An 8,372-nucleotide genomic window follows, 5' to 3' on the forward strand; every position below is an offset into this window, starting at 1 on the left:
TGGGCGGGTGGAGGGAGACCAGTGGATTCTTGAATTCATTAAGGCTTTTGACACCGTCTTCATAGACAAGTTTAGAAGGCATGTGATAGATGAGTGGACAATAAGGTGGATTGAGAGCAGGCTGACTGGCAGACCTCAGAGGGCTGTCATCAGCAGCATAGTCTAGTTAGAGGTAACTAGTGGTGTTCTCCAGGGGTCAGTGCTGTGGCTGATCTCATTCAACAACTTCATCAGTGTCCTGGGTGTAGGGTCCACCCTCAGTAGGTTTGCTGATGATACAAAGCTGGAAGGAGTGGCTGATACACCAGAAGAATGTGCTGCCATTCAGGAAAGCCTGAACAGGTTGAGAGGTGGGTGGAGACAAAGCTGTAGAGGTTCAACAAGTGCAAATGCAGAGTCCTACACCTGGGGAAGAATAAACACATGCACCAATACAGGCTACAAGGCTGCTGGAGATGAGCTCTGAAGAGAAGGATCTGGGTGTCCTGGTGGACAACATTGTTGACCATGATCCAGCAGTGCTGACAAAACATATTGAAATAGCTTCATTATAAGCACATATGTTTCTATTGGAATATACATTTTTGTTCTTTTACAATATATTTAATGGTCCCAGGTGGAGGAGGCCTTTCTCTGCTGGAACCTAGAACTTTCATTTCAGGAAGAGATTATTTGTAGAATCAGAGCATTAGTAGCTGAAAGAAAAACATCACTAAAAACTGGGCTCTGACCAGGGTATTAATAACCAGACAGAGTGAGCAATGGGGAACTCAGATGAGATGCCCAACCTTAAATGCTCAGACAGAAAAAATGCACACCCTAAACTTCATTCCCATGAAAGCTCATCGAGATAGTCTGCAAGCCAATGTGAACAAAACTGAGGCATCCTCTCGCTTCCTGCTTTCGTAGTTTGTCTGAGTTTAATTTTCTGCCTTGTTATTTATGGCTTTTGGTAACCTAGTGAGGAGCAAGCGCAGGGGCAGGAAGGGCCCTTCCCTTGCTCTCTGCTTCTGATTGTTCAGAGGTGCCACTCCCATTGGTATTAATCAGTGCTAGACCTTCAGAGCTTGGCTCTGGCTCCAAGTGAAGCAAGATCCTGCTCTGTTGCCTGGAAAACATCTGCTGGGGTGGAAAGAAGGAACAACAAACACAGGAGTGAGAAGGGAGACTCAGGACACGGAGGAGAGTAAAAAGCTGCAGTTGGTAAAATGCTACATGCCTTTCAAGATAAGCCCACGCTGAGTCAATGAAGAAAAAAAGGTAACATCCCCATGACACACAACTACAAATATAGCCTGTGCAAGTATCAATGGATAAAAACAAACCAACAAGCAAACAAACTACAGAGGATACCAGAATATGTATCAATTCTGTTTCAGTGCAGGATGGATTACCAACTTTTCTGAGGAGCTTTGGATGCTCTAATCAGGTTATTAATATAAAGATAAATGCAAAAGATCAGAACATTGTCAGTGAATTAGTTATATCATCACAGTTGTTTAGAGATGGATTCAGAGACTGGCTTGAAGATTTGCTGGATGGTGTGTCCACATGAATGCTCTTGAGTCAAAGTTACCAAAGAGAGCTGAGGGTTCATGGGTCATCTAAAAGCATTATATAAGCTTTTGTGTGTACTTTAATGCTTGTGTGTGCCTTCAGGCTGATCCATGGTGGCAGCTTCTATTTATCCCATCTGCTCTTGAAATATCAGTTAAGGGAGACAGGGAGCTTTGGTCCCTCCAGGAAGCAGCAAGTATTTAGGGGGAGCAAGGAGTCATGTTTTGTACTCCATAAGGTAGCAGCTCACAAGAGTACAAGATTTTAGTCTGTTCCCCAAAACTACACTTTCATCAGCATAAGAAAATCTCATTTTTCATTCTATGATAGTTCGGAAATAAAGATAATTAGCTTTTTATCCATGCATCACTTACTGCATGACTATTACACCAGGAAGGCCCAATGAAATTCTTATTAATGTACTAAGAAGCAGAAGACATTGCAACAGAGTAATCCTGCAGTTGGAACCACATCTTACATCTTTGCTGTAGAGAACTGAGTGTACAGATGTAGCAGGCTTGGAGCCAGTGAGGTTTCTGAGCACCAGGATCCAGCCAGACCTATTAGGGTCTAAGTAGATGAAGTTATATCTATACAAGGGGTTCTGGTGAAAAAAAAACAAACAACCAATAAATAAATAATAATGAAATAACAATCAGCTGTCAATTCCTACACCAAACAATCTGTACTAGGAAAAAGAAGCCTAGTTGTGGAAACAATTCCTATTCTAAAACCTTACTTTGGAATAGGTTTGCTTATCTATGTTAAGAGTTTATGTGGCAAGTTTTGGTGGTGGGAGGGCTGCAAGAGTTGCTTCTGTAACCACACCACACAGTTCAAGGCAGGTTAGCATTGGATGAACTTTGAGCTAAAGCAATTGTACTGATGCCAACTCTCAGCTCACTCAGCCTGAAAAGTCCTGCCGTTGCCTGGTAGAAACATACCTGGATTTATCTGCCAAAATTTTTTGGAAGGAATTTACTGGGGAAGTTACAGACTACTCAAATCCCATAGATTTGTACAGCTTGGCTTTCTTATAGCTATTGCCAGATGGCCAAATGAGATTGGGAATCATAATTCCCTGTAAAATTAAAGAGTGCTGGTAGATGGCATAAAGTTGCTACTATAGGGCTGTGGTATAGGGGGCATGTTGTTTCACTACAAATTTCCTGTCATTACTATAGTTTGCATTATGTCTAAGCTGTATTTATGCAGTCTGCAAAGCTTGTATACTTTCTCTTGCAATACATTTTGAATCCTGTAGTCAACTACCATCAAACCAGATAGAGAGCAGGGGTCTTCAAGATTCTTACAAGTACGGTAAAATACATATATATATATGGTCAGAAAAGATATGATAACAATGCCTTAAACAAGATGAAGTGTGAAGTCACATACCGGACATCAAGAAATCCACAGAGGCAGAAGACAATACTAGATATTAGGAAGAATTTATTTACTGTGAGGGTAGTGAGGCATGGAACAGATTGCCCAGTGAGGCTGTGGATGCCCCCTCTCTGGAAGCATTCAAGGTCAGGCTGTGAGCAACCTGGTCTAGAGGGAGGTGTCCCTGTCTATAATAGGGGGCCGGGACTACATGATCTTAAAGATCCCTTCAGACCCAAATCATTCTATGACTTTTTGATTCTATAATTAAAAAAAACCCTAATTTTGGGATATTTCTTTTAATCTGAACTCATGCTTTATTAGACAACAAAGACTCCAACAATGGGACCTTCTGCTATAGGAAACAAAACAACTTTCATCACTCAAGATGTATTAATTCTCTGGCTAGCAATATTCTTTTTCTTTTCACTATTTCTCTGGACAAGTATTGTTTGGCTTTGTAAGTTTTTGTTTGATCACTCTACCCTTTAGTGTTTCCAGACTGTCCTTGAATAACAGGCCTTTGAACAGCCCTCCATGAAGCTGTAGCTCGTGTACCTTGGAATTTCTGGTCCAAATGGATTTCAGCCAGTTTCATATTAAATTGAGTGCTTTTTAGGATTCCCCCCTAACTAGTCTGTCCTTGCAGAAAGCTATTTCTTGTTAGAGGCCCATGGACTGTGCTCATTGTGTGCTTCAAGTTTTCTCATATGGTTTCCCCAGGTGTCATACAAGTCATGGACAGAAACCAGTTACAGTGCTGATGGACATCTGGTTGGAGTTGATCCACTTAACCCTGACTTCTTACTATGCTGAATTCAAGCACAACACAGTCACTGATTCCCACATGACCAAGTACACAGAGTTTCTTGTTTATTTGTTTTTCTCCAGTTAAAAATTAAAGTCAAATGGAAGGCTTTTGAGAGATACTTTTAGGAAAACATTTCCACTTTTAACTAGAAACAGTATTTTTTCTACTGTCAACAACAAATTGTGGTTCTTAAATACCGAAAGTCTTCTAAAATGGACCTATTTGCTTTTTTTTTTTTGTCCTTTAATAAAAACAAGAACCTTCTCCCAGACTGAGAACTATGGCTCAGTGGAACCAGCCCAAGGGTCTTGTTCCATGTTTCACTTCCTTCTCAGTGATGAGGTTCAGGGGAGTCTATCTGCTGTCAGAAGAATGTCTCACCTTTACAGACCACTTCAAGTGTACTGACGAGTGTGTTAGAAAATGGTCTGTCAGGGACTGTATGCAGAAGCAGAGAAACTAGATGGGAGGTAGAACAATTGTCCAGAGTTTCCACTTGTACCTGCTGTAGTTAATGCAAGTTGAGACAGTGAGTATAACGGGACTGAAATACCTTTCCCTCAATCTTCCCATTGGCATTAGCTTTGGATAACAGTCAGACCAACATGCAGGGAGGTAACATACCAGCAGCCATCCCTTATGCTAATAGAGGACTAAGTTTTCTCCAAACAGTCCAACTCACCTTCACTAACACAGGATAAATCTGCTTTCTTGTGCATTTTGGCTCTTCCTTCTCCAACCACAGTCACTGGATAGAGGGTTGAATGACTTAGTCTTTATCCCTGAAAATAAAAATAAATCTCCTATATGTGTGTGTGCATGTAATCTTCACTTCATAGCACTGCCTTAAGGCTAGCTCTGTCAGGCTTGACGTGTTTAAGAAAATCATTTATAGGATTTGAAGCCACCCCACTTCTGCTCACTGGGGTGTAACAGACAACTGCTCTGATCTCATATTTCACTTTGTCTGGATTACACGTGGTATGAGTTCAATAACAAGGATCACACAAATTCAGCAGTGTATTATTTTATGTGCCAGAGTTCAGGCTCTCGATTAGTTCACGAGAGTCTCCTTGTCAGAGGTGGCCAGTGATCCTAGTTCCCTGTCATTTGGGCATTCCTGGATTATAAACACCAATGTTTAAAAAGGACAGCACAGCTGAGAAACCTTGTGCTTGTATGCAAGTTGTTTATTATTATTTTCTTTCTTGAAAGAGAAATGAAATGAAGTCTACGTGGCACACAGCCATACAGCTCACAACTATTACAAGGTCATCGTTAGGGTCCCCTGTTTGTGGTGTCCGTTGGCTCAGCTCAAACCTTTCCTTCTGTCGTCTTACCAGGTCTACAAAGAATGTCTGGGCAGTTTGTTTTCTCAAGACATAAACCATACCTCTCTTTGACTTATGCTATGGTAAAGGATATTTGTGGGCATCTACTGGATTCTGGTACATTACTGCTGGGTGAGGACAAGGTTTATGGATGCTGTTCCTGTTCCAAAGCATTCTGTGGTGGAGCTCAGGTTGGGAAGGATCTCCTCCTCCTGGCAAGGGTGTGGAGCATGTGAAACAACATGTGATAGCAGAAAAGTCAGTACAGGGATTCTTTTGTAGCTATTAAGGTAGTGTTAAACTCCCAGGTTTGGATGAAAATTGAATCATATCATCATAGAATGACTTAGAATGGCTTAAGGATATTCAAGCTCCAACCCCCTCAATATAGATAAGGATTTCTCCCCACAGTCAGGCTGCCCAGGGCCTTATCCAGCGTGATCTTGGGCACCTCCAGGGATGGGGCATCCACAGCTCCTCTGTGCAACAATGCCAGTACCTCGGTGCCCTCTGAGTAAAGAATTTCTTCCTAACATCTAATCTGAATTTCCCTCTTTTAGTTTAAAGCCATCCCCACTTGTCCTTTCGTGAGGACCTAGCTCTCTGTCTGTTTATCAATGCAAATAGGCCATAAGACCTAAGGTTTTGTTAGGAGGAAAAAGATTATAATCAGTACATGTGTTTCCCCCAAATGCTGTAGCTCTCTGTTACATTATACTTCACCCAACGTGTAGGGAGGGGACATGACACCTGCATCTCAAAAGAGGAAGCTCATTTGTGCCTGTTTCAAGGAAGTCCTTACAATACATCAACTGCTAACATAACCCCACCTTCTTCCACAAATAATGCTGATGTAAAAGCCTTAGAGCTCTCTTGGAGTGCTTGAGTTTCCTAACCATGTCTGGGATATGTTTTATCACAAGGTTCCCTCTGTACCCCTCCTAATTCTGATTCACACTTGCTATGAAGCCCAAGGCTTGCTCCTTATTCAGTCTTAACAGTAAGAGATAAAGATCGAGTAAGGTCAGGTGTGGGAGTGTGAGACAGCAAAAGAAAGAAGCAAAAGTGAAACAGAGTTGGAATATGTGCTTTACAGGGCTGTTTTCCAGATGTCTTAAAAATTTTCTTTTCTAGAATCTCTTTAATATTTTCTAGCTGTAGAAAGAGTGCACCAAAGTGCTACCCCAAATCGAAGATGATCCCATAGCACCAAAGAACTTCCCTTCTGAGGAGCTGGGTATTGCATACAGATGAAAATGCCTGGGATGGCTCTAATTGGAGCCAAGAATGCTGGACACTTAAAAGCAATTTCCCGTCCCTATTTCACACCTAATCAGCCCAGGGGTGTGTGTGAACTATGTAAATGTTGTTGATGGCACTTTGCTTTTCCAGCTGCAAACAGACCGGCTCCTACTGCCTGAACGAAGGATGATCTGGCACAGTTGTTCAGACAGATTCCTTATCCTTGCTGCGGTATGGGCACCACACAGTACCTACACATACCCTTTTCCACTCAGCCTGGTGTTCACTTAACTGACTTTGCCAGGTCTGCTCCAGCAGTGATATCTTGCTCTTTATAGAATAAAAAATGAGACCACCTTAGATGTGACCACATTATGCCCTGCTTGAACAGAGACTGATCTTTTTCTCAAAGGAAGATGGAAGTTGTGGGTTGGGTCCATAATAATTCATTCAATAAGATATTATGAATGATTTAAGGAAAAATAGATGAGTGGTGGAAAATTCAGAATATTTAGCAATTTAGCAAATTGTGGGGGGAACACTGAGGTGGAGGGTCTTGAGGAAAGGAAGGAACAGAGAAGAAGAAAAGATTTTGTTTTGGGAGGCACTTCCATCCTTGGCTTGCCATAGATTTTTATGAGTCCAGAGGCAGTGGACTTAGAGATGAATGGTCAAAATCTTCAGAAAGTACTTATGTCCTTCATATGGGATTGAAAAAGTTTTTTTCTGACTTATCAAAGTGCCTAAAGTACGAAGTTTCTGGGTCCTAGAAAGCATACAAAATTAGAACAGTTGTCTAAATGTAGAGATGTTGATTGAGACCTAAACTTCAGTCTTGGTATGTTACCTGTAAAGATAAGGGTGAGTCTGGGATTGGTGATGATGGATTGATTTCTCCAGTTTTGGATTAGCATTTGGGCTTTCCTCGACCACATACAGATGTTTTTATTGTTCCTTACTCATTCAGTAGCTTGTGAATAATATCTGGTTTTGAGCTTAATAACGGAGACAAACACAAGTATTCAGTCTGAGATTCTTGTTGAGAAACCAAAGAAAGAAAATTGAAAACCAATGACACCCAGATGGCTAATTTCAGCCTTGCTACCATTTTGCTAAAGGAAGACATAAGAATCCCATAAATTCAGTGCAAAATTCTGCATCCAGTCTTTACTTTGACTGTCTATTCCTATGGGAAGCTTGTCAAATACATTTCTAAATAGACTCTTTTCTCTCTGACTGCTTGTTGGGATAACCAGAGTGTCAAGGCTAGAACAGACCACACATAAGCTTAAGTCTTCTTATATCATGAGGTATTTTTTCAAACTGCTGAGTCCCCATGTTCACTTGGTTTCCTAAATATCTAAATACCTTGCACCTCAAGGCAGTCGATACCTCTCTGCACACTTCTTTATTTTTATTGGCAGATTGTGCTAGGCAACATTTTTCAACACTGTCTTCTGACCCCTCCATTTGACAAGAGAATACTTTTATAACATAAGACAACTCTTCTTTCCCCCATTGACTGGAATTAGTGGGGTTAATGGGTATCTTTGTGAATAAGCTTAAATAATGTCATAGCATTGCTCTGTGCATGTTATGCAATAACTTAGAAATTTCACAGAAGCTGATGTGCAGCTCTGAAAGTCTGAACAGACATTTTTATCTTGCAGTCAAACCAGGCTAAACCAGAAAGAAGAGCTCCTCTAAATACTGTAAAAAAAGTTCTCTACACCTATTGCTTCTTGCATTAACCTCAGGTCTGCAGTAGAGCTTTGCCAGGCATACATTCCCCCCTCTTTTTCTCCCGATGACTCAGACTGTGGCATGTCATCCTATCCTGTCCCTGTTCCTTCTTCACATCTTTCTAAGTCTAACTGTGGGGCAGGAAGCCAGCACCTGACTGCAGTTTGGACTCCCTTATAGCTATAAACTTTTTGCGTGAACTAGAGCAGCCCTTAGGCTAGTTTTGTTTGGCAGAAGCAGACTGGCCATATCAAGAGCTGAAGCATATCAAATTTTCACCACAGAATGCTTGAGTAGTGCAC

The sequence above is a fragment of the Coturnix japonica genome, chromosome 2 (assembly GCF_001577835.2).
Source record: "Coturnix japonica isolate 7356 chromosome 2, Coturnix japonica 2.1, whole genome shotgun sequence".
Classification (NCBI taxonomy): Eukaryota; Metazoa; Chordata; class Aves; order Galliformes; family Phasianidae; genus Coturnix; species Coturnix japonica.